Source organism: Hypanus sabinus, chromosome X2 (genome assembly GCF_030144855.1).
Source record: "Hypanus sabinus isolate sHypSab1 chromosome X2, sHypSab1.hap1, whole genome shotgun sequence".
Lineage (NCBI taxonomy): Eukaryota > Metazoa > Chordata > Chondrichthyes > Myliobatiformes > Dasyatidae > Hypanus > Hypanus sabinus.
In genome coordinates this window covers 29,023,196-29,046,394 of record NC_082739.1, presented here as the reverse complement: position 1 = coordinate 29,046,394, position 23,199 = coordinate 29,023,196, and positions in this window count along the sequence as shown.

Below are 23,199 nucleotides of genomic sequence, written 5' to 3'. Positions count from 1 at the left end.
TACCTGGTCCGCCGGCTCTGAATCCTGCTCCGTCCCTGGTCCGCCGGCTCTGAATACTGCTCCGTCCCTGGTCCGCCGGCTCTCAATCCTGCTCCGTCCCTGGTCCGCCGGCTCTGAATCCTGCTCCGTGCCTGGTCCGCCGGCTCTGAATCCTGCTCCGTCCCTGGTCCGCCAGCTCTGAATCCTGCTCCGTGCCTGGTCCGCCGGCTCTGAATCCTGCTCCGTGCCAGGTCCGCCGGCTCTGAATCCTGCTCCGTCCCTGGTCCGCCGGCTCTGAATCCTGCTCCGTCCCTGGTAAGCCGGCTCTGAATCCTGCTACGTCCCTGGTCCGCCGGCTCTGAATCCTGCTCCGCCCCTGGTCCGCCTGCTCTGAATCCTGCTCCGCGCCTGGTCCGCCGGCTCTGAATACTGCTCCGCGCCTGGTCCGCCGGCTCTGATTCCTGATCCGCGCCTGGTCCGCCGGCTCTGAATCCTGCTCCGCGCCTGGTCCGCCGGCTCTGAATACTGCTCCGTCCCTGGTCTGCCGGCTCTCAATCCTGCTCCGTCCCTGGTCCGCCAGCTCTGAATCCTGCTCCGTGCCTGGTTCGCCGGCTCTGAATCCTGCTCCGTGCCAGGTCCGCCGGCTCTGAATCCTGCGCGCCTGGTCTGCCGGCTCTGAATCCTGCTCCGTCCCTGGTAAGCCGGCTCTGAATCCTGCTCCGTCCCTGGTCCGCCGGCCCTCAATCCTGCTCCGTGCCTGGTCCGCCGGCTCTGAATCCTGCTCCGTGACTGGTCCGCCGGCTCTGAATCCTGCTCCATGCCAGGTCCGCCGGCTCTGAATCCTGCTCCGTGCCTGGTCCGCCGGCTCTGAATCCTGCTCCGCGCCTGGTCCGCCGGCTCTGAATACTGCTCCGTCCCTGGTCTGCCGGCTCTCAATCCTGCTCCGTCCCTGGTCCGCCGGCTCTGAATCCTGCTCCGTACCTGGTCCGCCGGCTCTGAATCCTGCTCCGTCCCTAGTCCAGCGGCTCTAAATCCTGCTCCATACCTGGTCCTCCAGCTCTGAATCCTGCTCCGTCTCTGGTCCGCCGGCTCTGAGTCCTGCTCCGTCCCTGGTCTGCCGGCTCTGAATCCTGCTCCGTCTCTGGTCCGCCGGCTCTGAATACTGCTCCGTCCCTGGTCCGCCGGCTCTGAATCCTGCTCCGTCCCTGGTCCGCCGGCTCTGAATCCTGCTCCGTCTCTGGTCCGCAGGCTCTGAATCCTGCTCTGGGCCTGGTCCGCCGGCTCTGAATCCTGCTCCATCCCTGGTCCGCTGGCTCTGAATCCTGCTCCGTCTCTGGTCCGCCGGCTCTGAATCCTACCTCCGTCTCTGGTCCGCCGGCTCTGAATCCTGCTCCGTCCCTGGTCCTCCGGCTCTGAATCCTGCTCCGTCTCTGGTCCGCTGGCTCTGAATCCTGCTCTGTACCTGGTCCGCCGGCTGTGAATCCTGCTCCGTGCCTGGTCCGCCGGCTCTGAATCCTGCTCCGTCTCTGCTCCGCCGGCTCTGAATCCTGCTCCGCACCTGGTCCGCCAGCTCTGAATCCTGCTCCGCCCCTGGTCCGCCTGCTCTGAATCCTGCTCCGCGCCTGGTCCGCTGCCTCTGAATACTGCTCCGCGCCTGGTCCGCCGGCTCTGAATCCTGCTCCGCGCCTGGTCCGCCGGCTCTGAATCCTGCTCCGTCCCTGGTCCGCCGGCTCTGAAACCTGCTCCGTCCCTGGTCTGCCTGCTCTGAATCCTGCTCCGCGCCTGGTCCGCCGGGTCTGAATACTGCTCCGCGCCTGGTACGCCGGCTCTGAATCCTGCTCCGTCCCTGGTCCGCCGGCTCTGAATCCTGCTCCGTCCCTGGTAAGCCGGCTCTCAATCCTGCTCCGTCCCTGGTCCGCCGGCTCTGAATCCTGCTCCGCCCCTGGTCCGCCTGCTCTGAATCCTGCTCCGCGCCTGGTCCGCCGGCTCTGAATACTGCTCCGCGCCTGGTCCGCCGGCTCTGATTCCTGCTCCGCGCCTGGTCCGCCGGCTCTGAATCCTGCTCCGCGCCTGGTCCGCCGGCTCTGAATACTGCTCCGTCCCTGGTCTGCCGGCTCTCAATCCTGCTCCGTCCCTGGTCCGCCGGCTCTGAATCCTGCTCCGTACCTGGTCCGCCGGCTCTGAATCCTGCTCCGTGCCAGGTCCGCCGGCTCTGAATCCTGCGCGCCTGGTCTGCCGGCTCTGAATCCTGCTCTGTCCCTGGTCCGCCGGCTCTGAATCCTGCTCCGTCCCTGGTCCGCCGGCCCTCAATCCTGCTCCGTGCCTGGTCCGCCGGCTCTGAATCCTGCTCCGTGCCTGGTCCGCCGGCTCTGAATCCTGCTCCATGCCAGGTCCGCCGGCTCTGAATCCTGCTCCGTGCCTGGTCCGCCGGCTCTGAATCCTGCTCCGTCCCTAGTCCTCCTGCTCCGTCCCTGGTCCGCCGGCTCTGAATACTGCTCCGTCCCTGGTCAGACGGCTCTGAATCCTGCTCCGTCCCTGGTCCGCCGGCTCTGAATCCTGCTCCGTCCCTAGTCCAGCGGCTCTAAATCCTGCTCCGTACCTGGTCCTCCAGCTCTGAATCCTGCTCCGTCCCTGGTCCGCCGGCTCTGAGTCCTGCTCCGTCCCTGGTCTGCCGGCTCTGAATCCTGCTCCGTCTCTGGTCCGCCGGCTGTGAATCCTGCTCCGTCCCTGGTCCGCCGGCTCTGAATCCTGCTCCGTCCCTGGTCCGCCGGCTCTGAATCCTGCTCCGTCCCTGGTCCGCCGGCTCTGAATCCTGCTCCGTCTCTGGTCCGCAGGCTCTGAATCCTGCTCTGGGCCTGGTCCGCCGGCTCTGAATCCTGCTCCGTCCCTGGTCCGCTGGCTCTGAATCCTGCTCCGTCTCTGGTCCGCCGGCTCTGAATCCTACCTCCGTCTCTGGTCCGCGGGCTCTGAATCCTGCTCCGTCCCTGGTCCTCCGGCTCTGAATCCTGCTCCTTCTCTGGTCCGCCGGCTCTTAATCCTGCTCTGTACCTGGTCCGCCGGCTGTGAATCCTGCTCCGTGCCTGGTCCGCCGGCTCTGAATCCTGCTCCGTCTCTGCTCCGCCGGCTCTGAATCCTGCTCCGTCCCTGGTCCGCCGGCTCTGAATCCTACCTCCGTCCCTGGTCCGCCGGCTCTGAATCCTGCTCCGTCCCTGGTCCTCCGGCTCTGAATCCTGCTCCGTCTCTGGTCCGCTGGCTCTGAATCCTGCTCCGCGCCTGGTCCGCCGGCTCTGAATACTGCTCCGTCCCTGGTCCGCCGGCCCTCAATCCTGCTCCGTCCCTGGTCCGCCGGCTCTGAATCCTGCTCTGACCCTGGACCGCCGGCTCTGAATCCTGCTCCGTCTCTGGTCCGCCGGCTCTGAATCCTGCTCCGTCCCTGGTCCGCCGGCTCTGAATCCTGCTCCGTCCCTGGTCCGCCGGCTCTGAATACTGCTCCGTCCCTGGTCCGCCGGCTCTCAATCCTGCTCCGTCCCTGGTCCGCCGGCTCTGAATCCTGCTCCGTGCCTGGTCCGCCGGCTCTGAATCCTGCTCCGTGCCAGGTCCGCCGGCTCTGAATCCTGCGCGCCTGGTCTGCCGGCTCTGAATCCTGCTCCGTCCCTGGTAAGCCGGCTCTGAATCCTGCTCCGTCCCTGGTCCGCCGGCCCTCAATCCTGCTCCGTGCCTGGTCCGCCGGCTCTGAATCCTGCTCCGCCGGCTCTGAATCCTGCTCCGTGACTGGTCCGCCGGCTCTGAATCCTGCTCCGTGCCAGGTCCGCCGGCTCTGAATCCTGCTCCGTGCCTGGTCCGCCGGCTCTGAATCCTGCTCCGCGCCTGGTCCGCCGGCTCTGAATACTGCTCCGTCCCTGGTCTGCCGGCTCTCAATCCTGCTCCGTCCCTGGTCCGCCGGCTCTGAATCCTGCTCCGTACCTGGTCCGCCGGCTCTGAATCCTGCTCCGTCCCTAGTCCAGCGGCTCTAAATCCTGCTCCGTACCTGGTCCTCCAGCTCTGAATCCTGCTCCGTCTCGGGTCCGCCGGCTCTGAGTCCTGCTCCGTCCCTGGTCTGCCGGCTCTGAATCCTGCTCCGTCTCTGGTCCGCCGGCTCTGAATCCTGCTCCGTCCCTGGTCCGCCGGCTCTGAATACTGCTCCGTCCCTGGTCCGCCGGCTCTGAATCCTGCTCCGTCCCTGGTCCGCCGGCTCTGAATCCTGCTCCGTCTCTGGTCCGCAGGCTCTGAATCCTGCTCTGGGCCTGGTCCGCCGGCTCTGAATCCTGCTCCGTCCCTGGTCCGCTGGCTCTGAATCCTGCTCCGTCTCTGGTCCGCCGGCTCTGAATCCTACCTCCGTCTCTGGTCCGCCGGCTCTGAATCCTGCTCCGTCCCTGGTCCTCCGGCTCTGAATCCTGCTCCGTCTCTGGTCCGCTGGCTCTGAATCCTGCTCTGTACCTGGTCCGCCGGCTGTGAATCCTGCTCCGTGCCTGGTCCGCCGGCTCTGAATCCTGCTCCGTCTCTGCTCCGCCGGCTCTGAATCCTGCTCCGCCCCTGGTCCGCCAGCTCTGAATCCTGCTCCGCCCCTGGTCCGCCTGCTCTGAATCCTGCTCCGCGCCTGGTCCGCTGCCTCTGAATACTGCTCCGCGCCTGGTCCGCCGGCTCTGAATCCTGCTCCGCGCCTGGTCCGCCGGCTCTGAATCCTGCTCCGTCCCTGGTCCGCCGGCTCTGAAACCTGCTCCGTCCCTGGTCTGCCTGCTCTGAATCCTGCTCCGCGCCTGGTCCGCCGGGTCTGAATACTGCTCCGCGCCTGGTACGCCGGCTCTGAATCCTGCTCCGTCCCTGGTCCGCCGGCTCTGAATCCTGCTCCGTCCCTGGTAAGCCGGCTCTCAATCCTGCTCCGTCCCTGGTCCGCCGGCTCTGAATCCTGCTCCGCCCCTGGTCCGCCTGCTCTGAATCCTGCTCCGCGCCTGGTCCGCCGGCTCTGAATACTGCTCCGCGCCTGGTCCGCCGGCTCTGATTCCTGCTCCGCGCCTGGTCCGCCGGCTCTGAATCCTGCTCCGCGCCTGGTCCGCCGGCTCTGAATACTGCTCCGTCCCTGGTCTGCCGGCTCTCAATCCTGCTCCGTCCCTGGTCCGCCGGCTCTGAATCCTGCTCCGTACCTGGTCCGCCGGCTCTGAATCCTGCTCCGTGCCAGGTCCGCCGGCTCTGAATCCTGCGCGCCTGGTCTGCCGGCTCTGAATCCTGCTCTGTCCCTGGTCCGCCGGCTCTGAATCCTGCTCCGTCCCTGGTCCGCCGGCCCTCAATCCTGCTCCGTGCCTGGTCCGCCGGCTCTGAATCCTGCTCCGTGCCTGGTCCGCCGGCTCTGAATCCTGCTCCATGCCAGGTCCGCCGGCTCTGAATCCTGCTCCGTGCCTGGTCCGCCGGCTCTGAATCCTGCTCCGTCCCTGGTCCTCCTGCTCCGTCCCTGGTCCGCCGGCTCTGAATACTGCTCCGTCCCTGGTCAGACGGCTCTGAATCCTGCTCCGTCCCTGGTCCGCCGGCTCTGAATCCTGCTCCGTCCCTAGTCCAGCGGCTCTAAATCCTGCTCCGTACCTGGTCCTCCAGCTCTGAATCCTGCTCCGTCCCTGGTCCGCCGGCTCTGAGTCCTGCTCCGTCCCTGGTCTGCCGGCTCTGAATCCTGCTCCGTCTCTGGTCCGCCGGCTGTGAATCCTGCTCCGTCCCTGGTCCGCCGGCTCTGAATCCTGCTCCGTCCCTGGTCCGCCGGCTCTGAATCCTGCTCCGTCCCTGGTCCGCCGGCTCTGAATCCTGCTCCGTCTCTGGTCCGCAGGCTCTGAATCCTGCTCTGGGCCTGGTCCGCCGGCTCTGAATCCTGCTCCGTCCCTGGTCCGCTGGCTCTGAATCCTGCTCCGTCTCTGGTCCGCCGGCTCTGAATCCTACCTCCGTCTCTGGTCCGCCGGCTCTGAATCCTGCTCCGTCCCTGGTCCTCCGGCTCTGAATCCTGCTCCGTCTCTGGTCCGCCGGCTCTTAATCCTGCTCTGTACCTGGTCCGCCGGCTGTGAATCCTGCTCCGTGCCTGGTCTGCCGGCTCTGAATCCTGCTCCGTCTCTGCTCCGCCGGCTCTGAATCCTGCTCCGTCCCTGGTCTGCCGGCTCTGAATCCTACCTCCGTCCCTGGTCCGCCGGCTCTGAATCCTGCTCCGTCCCTGGTCCTCCGGCTCTGAATCCTGCTCCGTCTCTGGTCCGCTGGCTCTGAATCCTGCTCCGCGCCTGGTCCGCCGGCTCTGAATACTGCTCCGTCCCTGGTCCGCCGGCCCTCAATCCTGCTCCGTCTCTGGTCCGCCGGCTCTGAATCCTGCTCTGACCCTGGACCGCCGGCTCTGAATCCTGCTCCGTCTCTGGTCCGCCGGCTCTGAATACTGCTCCGTCCCTGGTCCGCCGGCTCTCAATCCTGCTCCGTCCCTGGTCCGCCGGCTCTGAATCCTGCTCCGTGCCTGGTCCGCCGGCTCTGAATCCTGCTCCGTGCCAGGTCCGCCGGCTCTGAATCCTGCTCCGTGCCTGGTCCGCCGGCTCTGAATCCTGCTCCGTCCCTGGTCCGCCGGCTCTGAATCCTGCTCCGTCCCTGGACCGCCGGCTCTGAATCCTGCTCCGCCCCTGGTCCGCCAGCTCTGAATCCTGCTCCGCCCCTGGTCCGCCTGCTCTGAATTCTGCTCCGCGCCTGGTCCGCTGCCTCTGAATACTGCTCCGCGCCTGGTCCGCCGGCTCTGAATCCTGCTCCGCGCCTGGTCCGCCGGCTCTGAATCCTGCTCCGTCCCTGGTCCGCCGGCTCTGAAACCTGCTCCGTCCCTGGTCTGCCTGCTCTGAATCCTGCTCCGCGCCTGGTCCGCCGGGTCTGAATACTGCTCCGCGCCTGGTACGCCGGCTCTGAATCCTGCTCCGTCCCTGGTCCGCCGGCTCTGCATCCTGCTCCGTCCCTGGTCCGCCGGCTCTCAATCCTGCTCCGTCCCTGGTCCGCCGGCTCTGAAATTTGCTCCGTGCCTGGTCCGCTGGCTCTGAATCCTGCTCTGTGCCAGGTCCGCCGGCTCTGAATCCTGCTCCGTCCCTGGTCCGCCGGCTCTGAATCCTGCTCCGTCCCTGGTAAGCCGGCTCTGAATTCTGCTCCGTCCCTGGTCCGCCGGCTCTGAATCCTGCTCCGCCCCTGGTCCGCCTGCTCTGAATCCTGCTCCGCGCCTGGTCCGCCGGCTCTGAATACTGCTCCGCGCCTGGTCCGCCGGCTCTGAATCCTGCTCCGCGCCTGGTCCGCCGGCTCTGAATCCTGCTCCGTCCCTGGTCCGCCAGCTCTGAATACTGCTCCGTCCCTGGTCCGCCGGCTCTCAATCCTGCTCCGTCCCTGGTCCGCCGGCTCTGAATCCTGCTACGTACCTGGTCCGCCGGCTCTGAATCCTGCTCCGTGCCAGGTCCGCCGGCTCTGAATCCTGCGCGCCTGGTCTGCCGGCTCTGAATCCTGCTCTGTCCCTGGTCCGCCGGCTCTGAATCCTGCTCCGTCCCTGGTCCGCCGGCCCTCAATCCTGCTCCGTGCCTGGTCCGCCGGCTCTGAATCCTGCTCCGTGCCTGGTCCGCCGGCTCTGAATCCTGCTCCATGCCAGGTCCGCCGGCTCTGAATCCTGCTCCGTGCCTGGTCCGCCGGCTCTGAATCCTGCTCCGTCACTGGTCCTCCTGCTCCGTCCCTGGTCCGCCGGCTCTGAATCCTGCTCCGTCTCTGGTCCGCAGGCTCTGAATCCTGCTCTGGGCCTGGTCCGCCGGCTCTGAATCCTGCTCCGTCTCTGGTCCGCCGGCTCTGAATCCTACCTCCGTCTCTGGTCCACCGGCTCTGAATCCTGCTCCGTCCCTGGTCCTCCGGCTCTGAATCCTGCTCCGTCTCTGGTCCGCTGGCTCTGAATCCTGCTCTGTACCTGGTCCGCCGGCTGTGAATCCTGCTCCGTGCCTGGTCCGCCGGCTCTGAATCCTGCTCCGTCCCTGGTCCGCCGGCTCTGAATCCTGCTCCGTCCCTGGTCCGCCGGCCCTCAATCCTGCTCCGTGCCAGGTCCGCCGGCTCTGAATCCTGCTCCGTGCCTGGTCCGCCGGCTCTGAATCCTGCTCCATGCCAGGTCCGCCGGCTCTGAATCCTGCTCCGTCCCTGGTCCGCCGGCTCTGAATACTGCTCCGTCCCTGGTCAGACGGCTCTGAATCCTGCTCCGTCCCTGGTCCGCCGGCTCTGAATCCTGCTCCGTCCCTAGTCCAGAGGCTCTAAATCCTGCTCCGTCCCTGGTCCTCCAGCTCTGAATCCTGCTCCGTCCCTGGTCCGCCGGCTCTGAGTCCTGCTCCGTCCCTGGTCCGCCGGCTCTGAATCCTGCTCCGTCTCTGGTCCGCCGGCTCTGAATCCTGATCCGTCCCTGGTCCGCCGGCTCTGAATACTGCTCCGTCCCTGGTCCACCGGCTCTGAATCCTGCTCCGTCCCTGGTCTGCCTGCTCTGAATCCTGCTCCGCGCCTGGTCCGCCGGGTCTGAATACTGCTCCGCGCCTGGTACGCCGGCTCTGAATCCTGCTCCGTCCCTGGTCCGCCGGCTCTGAATCCTGCTCCGCCCCTGGTAAGCCGGCTCTCAATCCTGCTCCGTCCCTGGTCCGCCGGCTCTGAATCCTGCTCCGCCCCTGGTCCGCCTGCTCTGAATCCTGCTCCGCGCCTGGTCCGCCGGCTCTGAATACTGCTCCACGCCTGGTCCGCCGGCTCTGATTCCTGCTCCGCGCCTGGTCCGCCGGCTCTGAATCCTGCTCCGCGCCTGGTCCGCCGGCTCTGAATACTGCTCCGTCCCTGGTCTGCCGGCTCTCAATCCTGCTCCGTCCCTGGTCCGCCGGCTCTGAATCCTGCTCCGTACCTGGTCCGCCGGCTCTGAATCCTGCTCCGTGCCAGGTCCGCCGGCTCTGAATCCTGCGCGCCTGGTCTGCCGGCTCTGAATCCTGCTCTGTCCCTGGTCCGCCGGCTCTGAATCCTGCTCCGTCCCTGGTCCGCCGGCCCTCAATCCTGCTCCGTGCCTGGTCCGCCGGCTCTGAATCCTGCTCCGTGCCTGGTCCGCCGGCTCTGAATCCTGCTCCATGCCAGGTCCGCCGGCTCTGAATCCTGCTCCGTGCCTGGTCCGCCGGCTCTGAATCCTGCTCCGTCCCTGGTCCTCCTGCTCCGTCCCTGGTCCGCCGGCTCTGAATACTGCTCCGTCCCTGGTCAGACGGCTCTGAATCCTGCTCCGTCCCTGGTCCGCCGGCTCTGAATCCTGCTCCGTCCCTAGTCCAGCGGCTCTAAATCCTGCTCCGTACCTGGTCCTCCAGCTCTGAATCCTGCTCCGTCCCTGGTCCGCCGGCTCTGAGTCCTGCTCCGTCCCTGGTCTGCCGGCTCTGAATCCTGCTCCGTCTCTGGTCCGCCGGCTGTGAATCCTGCTCCGTCCCTGGTCCGCCGGCTCTGAATCCTGCTCCGTCCCTGGTCCGCCGGCTCTGAATCCTGCTCCGTCCCTGGTCCGCCGGCTCTGAATCCTGCTCCGTCTCTGGTCCGCAGGCTCTGAATCCTGCTCTGGGCCTGGTCCGCCGGCTCTGAATCCTGCTCCGTCCCTGGTCCGCTGGCTCTGAATCCTGCTCCGTCTCTGGTCCGCCGGCTCTGAATCCTACCTCCGTCTCTGGTCCGCCGGCTCTGAATCCTGCTCCGTCCCTGGTCCTCCGGCTCTGAATCCTGCTCCGTCTCTGGTCCGCCGGCTCTTAATCCTGCTCTGTACCTGGTCCGCCGGCTGTGAATCCTGCTCCGTGCCTGGTCTGCCGGCTCTGAATCCTGCTCCGTCTCTGCTCCGCCGGCTCTGAATCCTGCTCCGTCCCTGGTCCGCCGGCTCTGAATCCTACCTCCGTCCCTGGTCCGCCGGCTCTGAATCCTGCTCCGTCCCTGGTCCTCCGGCTCTGAATCCTGCTCCGTCTCTGGTCCGCTGGCTCTGAATCCTGCTCCGCGCCTGGTCCGCCGGCTCTGAATACTGTTCCGTCCCTGGTCCGCCGGCCCTCAATCCTGCTCCGTCTCTGGTCCGCCGGCTCTGAATCCTGCTCTGACCCTGGACCGCCGGCTCTGAATCCTGCTCCGTCTCTGGTCCGCCGGCTCTGAATCCTGCTCCGTCCCTGGTCCGCCGGCTCTGAATCCTGCTCCGTCCCTGGTCCGCCGGCTCTGAATACTGCTCCGTCCCTGGTCCGCCGGCTCTCAATCCTGCTCCGTCCCTGGTCCGCCGGCTCTGAATCCTGCTCCGTGCCTGGTCCGCCGGCTCTGAATCCTGCTCCGTGCCAGGTCCGCCGGCTCTGAATCCTGCTCCGTGCCTGGTCCGCCGGCTCTGAATCCTGCTCCGTCCCTGGTCCGCCGGCTCTGAATCCTGCTCCGTCCCTGGACCGCCGGCTCTGAATCCTGCTCCGCCCCTGGTCCGCCAGCTCTGAATCCTGCTCCGCCCCTGGTCCGCCTGCTCTGAATTCTGCTCCGCGCCTGGTCCGCTGCCTCTGAATACTGCTCCGCGCCTGGTCCGCCGGCTCTGAATCCTGCTCCGCGCCTGGTCCGCCGGCTCTGAATCCTGCTCCGTCCCTGGTCCGCCGGCTCTGAAACCTGCTCCGTCCCTGGTCTGCCTGCTCTGAATCCTGCTCCGCGCCTGGTCCGCCGGGTCTGAATACTGCTCCGCGCCTGGTACGCCGGCTCTGAATCCTGCTCCGTCGCTGGTCCGCCGGCTCTGCATCCTGCTCCGTCCCTGGTCCGCCGGCTCTCAATCCTGCTCCGTCCCTGGTCCGCCGGCTCTGAAATTTGCTCCGTGCCTGGTCCGCTGGCTCTGAATCCTGCTCTGTGCCAGGTCCGCCGGCTCTGAATCCTGCTCCGTCCCTGGTCCGCCGGCTCTGAATCCTGCTCCGTCCCTGGTAAGCCGGCTCTGAATTCTGCTCCGTCCCTGGTCCGCCGGCTCTGAATCCTGCTCCGCCCCTGGTCCGCCTGCTCTGAATCCTGCTCCGCGCCTGGTCCGCCGGCTCTGAATACTGCTCCGCGCCTGGTCCGCCGGCTCTGAATCCTGCTCCGCGCCTGGTCCGCCGGCTCTGAATCCTGCTCCGTCCCTGGTCCGCCAGCTCTGAATACTGCTCCGTCCCTGGTCCGCCGGCTCTCAATCCTGCTCCGTCCCTGGTCCGCCGGCTCTGAATCCTGCTACGTACCTGGTCCGCCGGCTCTGAATCCTGCTCCGTGCCAGGTCCGCCGGCTCTGAATCCTGCGCGCCTGGTCTGCCGGCTCTGAATCCTGCTCTGTCCCTGGTCCGCCGGCTCTGAATCCTGCTCCGTCCCTGGTCCGCCGGCCCTCAATCCTGCTCCGTGCCTGGTCCGCCGGCTCTGAATCCTGCTCCGTGCCTGGTCCGCCGGCTCTGAATCCTGCTCCATGCCAGGTCCGCCGGCTCTGAATCCTGCTCCGTGCCTGGTCCGCCGGCTCTGAATCCTGCTCCGTCACTGGTCCTCCTGCTCCGTCCCTGGTCCGCCGGCTCTGAATCCTGCTCCGTCTCTGGTCCGCAGGCTCTGAATCCTGCTCTGGGCCTGGTCCGCCGGCTCTGAATCCTGCTCCGTCTCTGGTCCGCCGGCTCTGAATCCTACCTCCGTCTCTGGTCCACCGGCTCTGAATCCTGCTCCGTCCCTGGTCCTCCGGCTCTGAATCCTGCTCCGTCTCTGGTCCGCCGGCTCTGAATCCTGCTCTGTACCTGGTCCGCCGGCTGTGAATCCTGCTCCGTGCCTGGTCCGCCGGCTCTGAATCCTGCTCCGTCCCTGGTCCGCCGGCTCTGAATCCTACTCCGTCCCTGGTCCGCCGGCCCTCAATCCTGCTCCGTGCCAGGTCCGCCGGCTCTGAATCCTGCTCCGTGCCTGTTCCGCCGGCTCTGAATCCTGCTCCATGCCAGGTCCGCCGGCTCTGAATCCTGCTCCGTCCCTGGTCCGCCGGCTCTGAATACTGCTCCGTCCCTGGTCAGACGGCTCTGAATCCTGCTCCGTCCCTGGTCCGCCGGCTCTGAATCCTGCTCCGTCCCTAGTCCAGCGGCTCTAAATCCTGCTCCGTCCCTGGTCCTCCAGCTCTGAATCCTGCTCCGTCCCTGGTCCGCCGGCTCTGAGTCCTGCTCCGTCCCTGGTCCGCCGGCTCTGAATCCTGCTCCGTCTCTGGTCCGCCGGCTCTGAATCCTGATCCGTCCCTGGTCCGCCGGCTCTGAATACTGCTCCGTCCCTGGTCCACCGGCTCTGAATCCTGCTCCGTCCCTGGTCCGCCGGCTCTGAATCCTGCTCCGTCTCTGGTCCGCAGGCTCTGAATCCTGCTCTGGGCCTGGTCCGCCGGCTCTGAATCCTGCTCCGTCCCTGGTCCGCTGGCTCTGAATCCTGCTCCGTCTCTGGTCCGCCGGCTCTGAATCCTACCTCCGTCTCTGGTCCGCCGGCTCTGAATCCTGCTCCGTCCCTGGTCCTCCGGCTCTGAATCCTGCTCCGTCTCTGGTCCGCTGGCTCTGAATCCTGCTCTGTACCTGGTCCGCCGGCTCTGAATCCTGCTCCGTCCCTGGTCCTCCGGCTCTGAATCCTGCTCCGTCTCTGGTCCGCTGGCTCTGAATCCTGCTCTGTACCTGGTCCGCCGGCTGTGAATCCTGCTCCGTGCCTGGTCCGCCGGCTCTGAATCCTGCTCCGTCCCTGGTCCGCCGGCTCTGAATCCTGCTCCGTCCCTGGTCCGCCGGCCCTCAATCCTGCTCCGTGCCTGGTCCGCCGGCTCTGAATCCTGCTCCGTGCCTGGTCCGCCGGCTCTGAATCCTGCTCCATCCCAGGTCCGCCGGCTCTGAATCCTGCTCCGTCCCTGGTCCGCCGGCTCTGAATACTGCTCCGTCCCTGGTCAGACGGCTCTGAATCCTGCTCCGTCCCTGGTCCGCCGGCTCTGAATCCTGCTCCGTCCCTAGTCCAGCGGCTCTAAATCCTGCTCCGTCCCTGGTCCTCCAGCTCTGAATCCTGCTCCGTCCCTGGTCCGCCGGCTCTGAGTCCTGCTCCGTCCCTGGTCCGCCGGCTCTGAATCCTGCTCCGTCTCTGGTCCGCCGGCTCTGAATCCTGCTCCGTGCCAGGTCCGCCGGCTCTGAATCCTGCGCGCCTGGTCTGCCGGCTCTGAATCCTGCTCCGTCCCTGGTAAGCCGGCTCTGAATCCTGCTCCGTCCCTGGTCCGCCGGCCCTCAATCCTGCTCCGTGCCTGGTCCGCCGGCTCTGAATCCTGCTCCGTGCCTGGTCCGCCGGCTCTGAATACTGCTCCGTCCCTGGTCAGACGGCTCTGAATCCTGCTCCGTCCCTGGTCCGCCGGCTCTGAATCCTGCTCCGTCCCTAGTCCAGCGGCTCTAAATCCTGCTCCGTCCCTGGTCCTCCAGCTCTGAATCCTGCTCCGTCCCTGGTCCGCCGGCTATGAGTCCTGCTCCGTCCCTGGTCCGCCGGCTCTGAATCCTGCTCCGTCTCTGGTCCGCCGGCTCTGAATCCTGCTCCGTCCCTGGTCCGCCGGCTCTGAATCCTGCTCCGCGCCTGGTCCGCCGGCTCTCAATCCTGCTCCGTCCCTGGTCCGCCGGCTCTGAATCCTGCTCCGTGCCTGGTCCGCCGGCTCTGAATCCTGCTCCGTCCCTGGTCCTCCTGCTCCGTCCCTGGTCCGCCGGCTCTGAATCCTGCTCCGTCCCTAGTCCAGCGGCTCTGAATCCTGCTCCGTCCCTGGTCCGCCGGCTCTGAATCCTGCTCCGTCCCTAGTCCAGCGGCTCTAAATCCTGCTCCGTACCTGGTCCTCCAGCTCTGAATCCTGCTCCGTCCCTGGTCCGCCGGCTCTGAATCCTGCTCCGACCCTGGTCCGCCGGCTCTGAATACTGCTCCGTCCCTGGTCCACCGGCTCTGAATCCTGCTCCGTCCCTGGTCCGCCGGCTCTGAATCCTGCTCCGTCTCTGGTCCGCAGGCTCTGAATCCTGCTCTGGGCCTGGTCCGCCGGCTCTGAATCCTGCTCCGTCCCTGGTCCGCTGGCTCTGAATCCTGCTCCGTCTCTGGTCCGCCGGCTCTGAATCCTACCTCCGTCTCTGGTCCGCCGGCTCTGAATCCTGCTCCGTCCCTGGTCCTCCGGCTCTGAATCCTGCTCCGTCTCTGGTCCGCTGGCTCTGAATCCTGCTCTGTACCTGGTCCGCCGGCTGTGAATCCTGCTCCGTGCCTGGTCCGCCGGCTCTGAATCCTGCTCCGTCTCTGCTCCGCCGGCTCTGAATCCTGCTCCGTCCCTGGTCCGCCGGCTCTGAATCCTACCTCCGTCCCTGGTCCGCCGGCTCTGAATCCTGCTCCGTCCCTGGTCCTCCGGCTCTGAATCCTGCTCCGTCTCTGGTCCGCTGGCTCTGAATCCTGCTCCGCGCCTGGTCCGCCGGCTCTGAATACTGCTCCGTCCCTGGTCCGCCGGCCCTCAATCCTGCTCCGTCCCTGGTCCGCCGGCTCTGAATCCTGCTCTGACCCTGGACCGCCGGCTCTGAATCCTGCTCCGTCTCTGGTCCGCCGGCTCTGAATCCTGCTCCGTCCCTGGTCCGCCGGCTCTCAATCCTGCTACGTCCCTGGTCCGCCGGCTCTGAATCCTGCTCCGTGCCTGGTCCGCCGGCTCTGAATCCTGCTCCGTGCCAGGTCCGCCGGCTCTGAATCCTGCTCCGTGCCTGGTCCGCCGGCTCTGAATCCTGCTCCGTCCCTGGTCCGCCGGCTCTGAATCCTGCTCCGTCCCTGGACCGCCGGCTCTGAATCCTGCTCCGCCCCTGGTCCGCCGGCTCTGAATCCTGCTCCGTGACTGGTCCGCCGGCTCTGAATCCTGCTCCATGCCAGGTCCGCCGGCTCTGAATCCTGCTCCGTGCCTGGTGCGCCGGCTCTGAATCCTGCTCCGTCCCTGGTCCTCCTGCTCCGTCCCTGGTCCGCCGGCTCTGAATACTGCTCCGTCCCTTGTCCGCCGGCTCTGAATCCTGCTCCGTTTCTGGTCCGCAGGCTCTGAATCCTGCTCCATGCCTGGTCAGACGGCTCTGAATCCTGCTCCGTCCCTGGTCCGCCGGCTCTGAATCCTGCTCCGTCCCTGGTCCGCCGGCTCTGAATCCTGCTCCGTCCCTGGTCCGCCGGCTCTGAATCATGCTCCGTCCCTGGTCCACAGGCTCTGAATCCTGCTCCGTGCCTGGTGCGCCGGCTCTGAATCCTGCTCCGTCCCTGGTCCGCCGGCTCTGAATCCTGCTCCGTGCCTGGTCCGCCGGCTCTGAACCCTGCTCCGTCCCTGGTCCGCCGGCTCTGAATCCTGCTCCGTCCCTGGTCCGCCGGCTCTGAATCCTGCTCCGTCCCTGGTCCGCCGGCTCTGAATCCTGCTCCGTCCCTGGTCCGCCGGCTCTGAATCCTGCTCTGTCTCTGGTCCGCCGGCTCTGAATCCTGCTCCGTCCCTGGTCCGCCGGCTCTGAATCCTGCTCCGTCCCTGGTCCGCCGGCTCTGAATACTGCTCTGTCCCTGGTCCGCTGGCCCTCAATCCTGCTCCGTGCCTGGTCCGCCGGCTCTGAACCCTGCTCCGTCCCTGGTCCGCCGGCTCTGAATCCTGCTCCGTCCCTGGTCCGCCGGCTCTGAATCCTGCTCCGTCCCTGGTCCGCCGGCTCTGAATCCTGCTCCGTCCCTGGTCCGCCGGCTCTGAATCCTGCTCTGTCTCTGGTCCGCCGGCTCTGAATCCTGCTCCGTTCCTGGTCTGCCGGCTCTGAATCCTGCTCCGTCCCTGGTCCGCCGGCTCTGAATACTGCTCCGTCCCTGGTCCGCCGGCCCTCAATCCTGCTCCGTCCCTGGTCCGCCGGCTCTGAATCCTGCTCCGACCCTGGTCCGCCGGCTCTGAATCCTGCTCCGTCTCTGGTCCACCGGCTCTGAATCCTGCTCCGTCCCTGGTCCGCCGGCTCTGAATCCTGCTCCGTCCCTGGTCCGCCGGCTCTGAATACTGCTCCGTCCCTGGTCCGCCGGCTCTCAATCCTGCTCCGTCCCTGGTCCGCCGGCTCTGAATCCTGCTCCGTGCCTGGTCCGCCGGCTCTGAATCCTGCTCCGTGCCAGGTCCGCCGGCTCTGAATCCTGCTCCGTGCCTGGTCCGCCGGCTCTGAATCCTGCTCCGTCCCTGGTCCGCAAGCTCTGAATCCTGCTCCGTCCCTGGTCCGCCGGCTCTGAATCCTGCTCCGCCCCTGGTCCGCCGGCTCTGAATCCTTCTCCGCCCCTGGTCCGCCTGCTCTGAATCCTGCTCCGCGCCTGGTCCGCTGCCTCTGAATACTGCTCCGCGCCTGGTCCGCCGGCTCTGAATCCTGCTCCGCGTCTGGTCCGCCGGCTCTGAATCCTGCTCCGTCCCTGGTCCGCCGGCTCTGAAACCTGCTCCGTCCCTGGTCCGCCGGCTCTGAATCCTGCTCCGCCAGCTCTGAATCCTGCTCCGTGCCTGGTCCGCCGGCTCTGAATCCTGCTCCGTGACAGGTCCGCTGGCTCTGAATCCTGCTCTGTGCCAGGTCCGCCGGCTCTGAATCCTGCTCCGTCCCTGGTCCGCCGGCTCTGAATCCTGCTCCGTCCCTGGTAAGCCGGCTCTGAATCCTGCTCCGTCCCTGGTCTGCCGGCTCTGAATACTGCTCCGCCCCTGGTCCGCCTGCTCTGAATCCTGCTCCGCGCCTGGTCCGCCGGCTCTGAATACTGCTCCGCGCCTGGTCCGCCGGCTCTGAATCCTGCTCCGCGCCTGGTCCGCCGGCTCTGAATCCTGCTCCGCGCCTGGTCCGCCGGCTCTGAATACTGCTCCGTCCCTGGTCCGCCGGCCCTCAATCCTGCTCCGTCCCTGGTCCGCCGGCTCTGAATCCTGCTCCGACCCTGGTCCGCCGGCTCTGAATCCTGCTCCGTCTCTGGTCCACCGGCTCTGAATTCTGCTCCGTCCCTGGTCCGCCGGCTCTGAATCCTGCTCCGTCCCTGGTCCGCCGGCTCTGAATACTGCTCCGTCCCTGGTCCGCCGGCTCTCAATCCTGCTCCGTCCCTGGTCCGCCGGCTCTGAATCCTGCTCCGTGCCTGGTCCGCCGGCTCTGAATCCTGCTCCGTGCCAGGTCCGCCGGCTCTGAATCCTGCTCCGTGCCTGGTCCGCCGGCTCTGAATCCTGCTCCGTCCCTGGTCCGCAAGCTCTGAATCCTGCTCCGTCCCTGGTCCGCCGGCTCTGAATCCTGCTCCGCCCCTGGTCCGCCGGCTCTGAATCCTTCTCCGCCCCTGGTCCGCCTGCTCTGAATCCTGCTCCGCGCCTGGTCCGCTGCCTCTGAATACTGCTCCGCGCCTGGTCCGCCGGCTCTGAATCCTGCTCCGCGTCTGGTCCGCCGGCTCTGAATCCTGCTCCGTCCCTGGTCCGCCGGCTCTGAAACCTGCTCCGTCCCTGGTCCGCCGGCTCTGAATCCTGCTCCGCCAGCTCTGAATCCTGCTCCGTGCCTGGTCCGCCGGCTCTGAATCCTGCTCCGTGACAGGTCCGCTGGCTCTGAATCCTGCTCTGTGCCAGGTCCGCCGGCTCTGAATCCTGCTCCGTCCCTGGTCCGCCGGCTCTGAATCCTGCTCCGTCCCTGGTAAGCCGGCTCTGAATCCTGCTCCGTCCCTGGTCTGCCGGCTCTGAATACTGCTCCGCCCCTGGTCCGCCTGCTCTGAATCCTGCTCCGCGCCTGGTCCGCCGGCTCTGAATACTGCTCCGCGCCTGGTCCGCCGGCTCTGAATCCTGCTCCGCGCCTGGTCCGCCGGCTCTGAATCCTGCTCCGCGCCTGGTCCGCCGGCTCTGAATCCTGCTCCGTCTCTGGTCCGACGGCTCTGAATCCTGCTCCGTCCCTGGTCCGCCGGCTCTGAATCCTGCTCCGTCCCTGGTCCGCCGGCTCTGAATACTGCTCCGTCCCTGGTCCGCCGGCTCTGAATCCTGCTCCGTCCCTGGTCCGCCGGCTCTGAATCCTGCTCCGTGCCTGGTCCGCCGGCTCTGAATCCTGCTCCGTGCCAGGTCCGCCGGCTCTGAATCCTGCTCCGTGCCTGGTCCGCCGGCTCTGAATCCTGCTCCGTCCCTGGTCCGCCGGCTCTGAATCCTGCTCCGTCCCTGGTAAGCCGGCTCTGAATCCTGCTCCGTGCCAGGTCCGCCGGCTCTGAATCCTGCTCCGTCCCTGGTCCGCCGGCTCTGAATCCTGCTCCGTCCCTGGTCCGCCGGCTCTGAATCCTGCTCCGCCCCTGGTCCGCCTGCTCTGAATCCTGCTCCGCGCCTGGTCCGCCGGCTCTGGATACTGCTCCGCGCCTGGTCCGCCGGCTCTGATTCCTGCTCCGCGCCTGGTCCGCCGGCTCTGAATCCTGCTCCGCGCCTGGTCCGCCGGCTCTGAATACTGCTCCGTCCCTGGTCTGCCGGCTCTCAATCCTGCTCCGTCCCTGGTCCGCCGGCTCTGAATCCTGCTCCGTACCTGGTCCGCCGGCTCTGAATCCTGCTCCGTGCCAGGTCCGCCGGCTCTGAATCCTGCGCGCCTGGTCTGCCGGCTCTGAATCCTGCTCTGTCCCTGGTCCGCCGGCTCTGAATCCTGCTCCGTCCCTGGTCCGCCGGCCCTCAATCCTGCTCCGTGCCTGGTCCGCCGGCTCTGAATCCTGCTCCGTGTCTGGTCCGCCGGCTCTGAATCCTGCTCCGTCTCTGGTCCGCCGGCTCTGAATCCTGCTCCGCGCCTGGTCCGCCGGCTCTGAATACTGCTCCGTCCCTGGTCCGCCGGCCCTCAATCCTGCTCCGTCCCTGGTCCGCCGGCTCTGAATCCTGCTCTGACCCTGGACCGCCGGCTCTGAATCCTGCTCCGTCTCTGGTCCGCCGGCTCTGAATCCTGCTCCGTCCCTGGTCCGCCGGCTCTGAATCCTGCTCCGTCCCTGGTCCGCCGGCTCTGAATACTGCTCCGTCCCTGGTCCGCCGGCTCTCAATCCTGCTCCGTCCCTGGTCCGCCGGCTCTGAATCCTGCTCCGTGCCTGGTCCGCCGGCTCTGAATCCTGCTCCGTGCCAGGTCCGCCGGCTCTGAATCCTGCTCCGTGCCTGGTCCGCCGGCTCTGAATCCTGCTCCGTCCCTGGTCCGCCGGCTCTGAATCCTGCTCCGTCCCTGGACCGCCGGCTCTGAATCCTGCTCCGCCCCTGGTCCGCCGGCTCTGAATCCTGCTCCGCCCCTGGTCCGCCTGCTCTGAATCCTGCTCCGCGCCTGGTCCGCTGCCTCTGAATACTGCTCCGCGCCTGGTCCGCCGGCTCTGAATCCTGCTCCGCGCCTGGTCCGCCGGCTCTGAATCCTGCTCCGTCCCTGGTACGCCGGCTCTGAAACCTGCTCCGTCCCTGGTACGCCGGCTCTGAATCCTGCTCCGTCCCTGGTCCGCCGGCTCTGAATCCTGCTCCGCGCCTGGTCCGCCGGGTCTGAATACTGCTCCGCGCCTGGTACGCCGGCTCTGAATCCTGCTCCGTCCCTGGTCCGCCGGCTCTGAATCCTGCTCCGTCCCTGGTCCGCCGGCTCTGAATCCTGCTCCGTCCCTGGTAAGCCGGCTCTGAATCCTGCTCCGTCCCTGGTCCGCCGGCTCTGAATCCTGCTCCGCCCCTGGTCCGCCTGCTCTGAATCCTGCTCCGCGCCTGGTCCGCCGGCTCTGAATACTGCTCCGCGACTGGTCCGCCGGCTCTGAATCCTGCACCGTGCCTGGTGCGCCGGCTCTGAATCCTGCTCCGTCCCTGGTCCTCCTGCTCCGTCCCTGGTCCGCCGGCTCTGAATACTGCTCCGTCCCTGGTCCGCCGGCTCTGAATCATGCTCCGTCCCTGGTCCGCCGGCTCTGAATCCTGCTCCGTCCCTGGTCCGCCGGCTCTGAATCCTGCTCCGTCCCTGGTCCGCCGGCTCTGAATCATGCTCCGTCCCTGGTCCGCAGGCTCTGAATCCTGCTCCGTGCCTGGTGCGCCGGCTCTGAATCCTGCTCCGTCCCTGGTCCGCCGGCTCTGAATCCTGCTCCGTGCCTGGTCCGCCGGCTCTGAACCCTGCTCCGTCCCTGGTCCGCCGGCTCTGAACCCTGCTCCGTCCCTGGTCCGCCGGCTCTGAATCCTGCTCCGTCCCTGGTCCGCCGGCTCTGAATCCTGCTCCGTCCCTGGACCGCCGGCTCTGAATCCTGCTCCGTCCCTGGTCCGCCGGCTCTGAATCCTGCTCTGTCTCTGGTCCGCCGGCTCTGAATCCTGCTCCGTCCCTGGTCCGCCGGCTCTGAATCCTGCTCCGTCCCTGGTCCGCCGGCTCTGAATACTGCTCTGTCCCTGGTCCGCTGGCCCTCAATCCTGCTCCGTGCTTGGTCCGCCGGCTCTGAACCCTGCTCCGTCCCTGGTCCGCCGGCTCTGAATCCTGCTCCGTCCCTGGTCCGCCGGCTCTGAATCCTGCTCCGTCCCTGGTCCGCCGGCTCTGAATCCTGCTCCGTCCTTGGTCCGCCGGCTCTGAGTCCTGCTCTGTCTCTGGTCCGCCGGCTCTGAATCCTGCTCCGTTCCTGGTCTGCCGGCTCTGAATCCTGCTCCGCGCCTGGTCCGCCGGCTCTGAATACTGCTCCGCGCCTGGTCCGCCGGCTCTGAATCCTGCTCCGCGCCTGGTCCGCCGGCTCTGAATCCTGCTCCGCGCCTGGTCCGCCGGCTCTGAATCCTGCTCCGTCTCTGGTCCGACGGCTCTGAATCCTGCTCCGTCCCTGGTCCGCCGGCTCTGAATCCTGCTCCGTCCCTGGTCCGCCGGCTCTGAATACTGCTCCGTCCCTGGTCCGCCGGCTCTGAATCCTGCTCCGTCCCTGGTCCGCCGGCTCTGAATCCTGCTCCGTGCCTGGTCCGCCGGCTCTGAATCCTGCTCCGTGCCAGGTCCGCCGGCTCTGAATCCTGCTCCGTGCCTGGTCCGCCGGCTCTGAATCCTGCTCCGTCCCTGGTCCGCCGGCTCTGAATCCTGCTCCGTCCCTGGTAAGCCGGCTCTGAATCCTGCTCCGTGCCAGGTCCGCCGGCTCTGAATCCTGCTCCGTCCCTGGTCCGCCGGCTCTGAATCCTGCTCCGTCCCTGGTCCGCCGGCTCTGAATCCTGCTCCGCCCCTGGTCCGTCTGCTCTGAATCCTGCTCCGCGCCTGGTCCGCCGGCTCTGAATACTGCTCCGCGCCTGGTCCGCCGGCTCTGATTCCTGCTCCGCGCCTGGTCCGCCGGCTCTGAATCCTGCTCCGCGCCTGGTCCGCCTGCTCTGAATACTGCTCCGTCCCTGGTCTGCCGGCTCTCAATCCTGCTCCGTCCCTGGTCCGCCGGCTCTGAATCCTGCTCCGTACCTGGTCCGCCGGCTCTGAATCCTGCTCCGTGCCAGGTCCGCCGGCTCTGAATCCTGCGCACCTGGTCTGCCGGCTCTGAATCCTGCTCTGTCCGTGGTCCGCCGGCTCTGAATCCTGCTCCGTCCCTGGTCCGCCGGCCCTCAATCCTGCTCCATGCCTGGTCCGCCGGCTCTGAATCCTGCTCCGTGCCTGGTCCGCCGGCTCTGAATCCTGCTCCGTGCCAGGTCCGCCGGCTCTGAATCCTGCTCCGTGCCTGGTCCGCCGGCTCTGAATCCTGCTCCGTCCCTGGTCCTCCTGCTCCGTCCCTGGTCCGCCGGCTCTGAATACTGCTCCGTCCCTGGTCAGACGGCTCTGAATCCTGCTCCGCGCCTGGTCCGCCGGCTCTGAATCCTGCTCCGTCTCTGGTCCGACGGCTCTGAATCCTGCTCCGTCCCTGGTCCGCCGGCTCTGAATCCTGCTCCGTCCCTGGTCCGCCGGCTCTGAATACTGCTCCGTCCCTGGTCCGCCGGCTCTGAATCCTGCTCCGTCCCTGGTCCGCCGGCTCTGAATCCTGCTCCGTGCCTGGTCCGCCGGCTCTGAATCCTGCTCCGTGCCAGGTCCGCCGGCTCTGAATCCTGCTCCGTGCCTGGTCCGCCGGCTCTGAATCCTGCTCCGTCCCTGGTCCGCCGGCTCTGAATCCTGCTCCGTCCCTGGTAAGCCGGCTCTGAATCCTGCTCCGTGCCAGGTCCGCCGGCTCTGAATCCTGCTCCGTCCCTGGTCCGCCGGCTCTGAATCCTGCTCCGTCCCTGGTCCGCCGGCTCTGAATCCTGCTCCGCCCCTGGTCCGCCTGCTCTGAATCCTGCTCCGCGCCTGGTCCGCCGGCTCTGGATACTGCTCCGCGCCTGGTCCGCCGGCTCTGATTCCTGCTCCGCGCCTGGTCCGCCGGCTCTGAATCCTGCTCCGCGCCTGGTCCGCCGGCTCTGAATACTGCTCCGTCCCTGGTCTGCCGGCTCTCAATCCTGCTCCGTCCCTGGTCCGCCGGCTCTGAATCCTGCTCCGTACCTGGTCCGCCGGCTCTGAATCCTGCTCCGTGCCAGGTCCGCCGGCTCTGAATCCTGCGCGCCTGGTCTGCCGGCTCTGAATCCTGCTCTGTCCCTGGTCCGCCGGCTCTGAATCCTGCTCCGTCCCTGGTCCGCCGGCCCTCAATCCTGCTCCGTGCCTGGTCCGCCGGCTCTGAATCCTGCTCCGTGTCTGGTCCGCCGGCTCTGAATCCTGCTCCGTCTCTGGTCCGCCGGCTCTGAATCCTGCTCCGCGCCTGGTCCGCCGGCTCTGAATACTGCTCCGTCCCTGGTCCGCCGGCCCTCAATCCTGCTCCGTCCCTGGTCCGCCGGCTCTGAATCCTGCTCTGACCCTGGACCGCCGGCTCTGAATCCTGCTCCGTCTCTGGTCCGCCGGCTCTGAATCCTGCTCCGTCCCTGGTCCGCCGGCTCTGAATCCTGCTCCGTCCCTGGTCCGCCGGCTCTGAATACTGCTCCGTCCCTGGTCCGCCGGCTCTCAATCCTGCTCCGTCCCTGGTCCGCCGGCTCTGAATCCTGCTCCTTGCCTGGTCCGCCGGCTCTGAATCCTGCTCCGTGCCAGGTCCGCCGGCTCTGAATCCTGCTCCGTGCCTGGTCCGCCGGCTCTGAATCCTGCTCCGTCCCTGGTCCGCCGGCTCTGAATCCTGCTCCGTCCCTGGACCGCCGGCTCTGAATCCTGCTCCGCCCCTGGTCCGCCGGCTCTGAATCCTGCTCCGCCCCTGGTCCGCCTGCTCTGAATCCTGCTCCGCGCCTGGTCCGCTGCCTCTGAATACTGCTCCG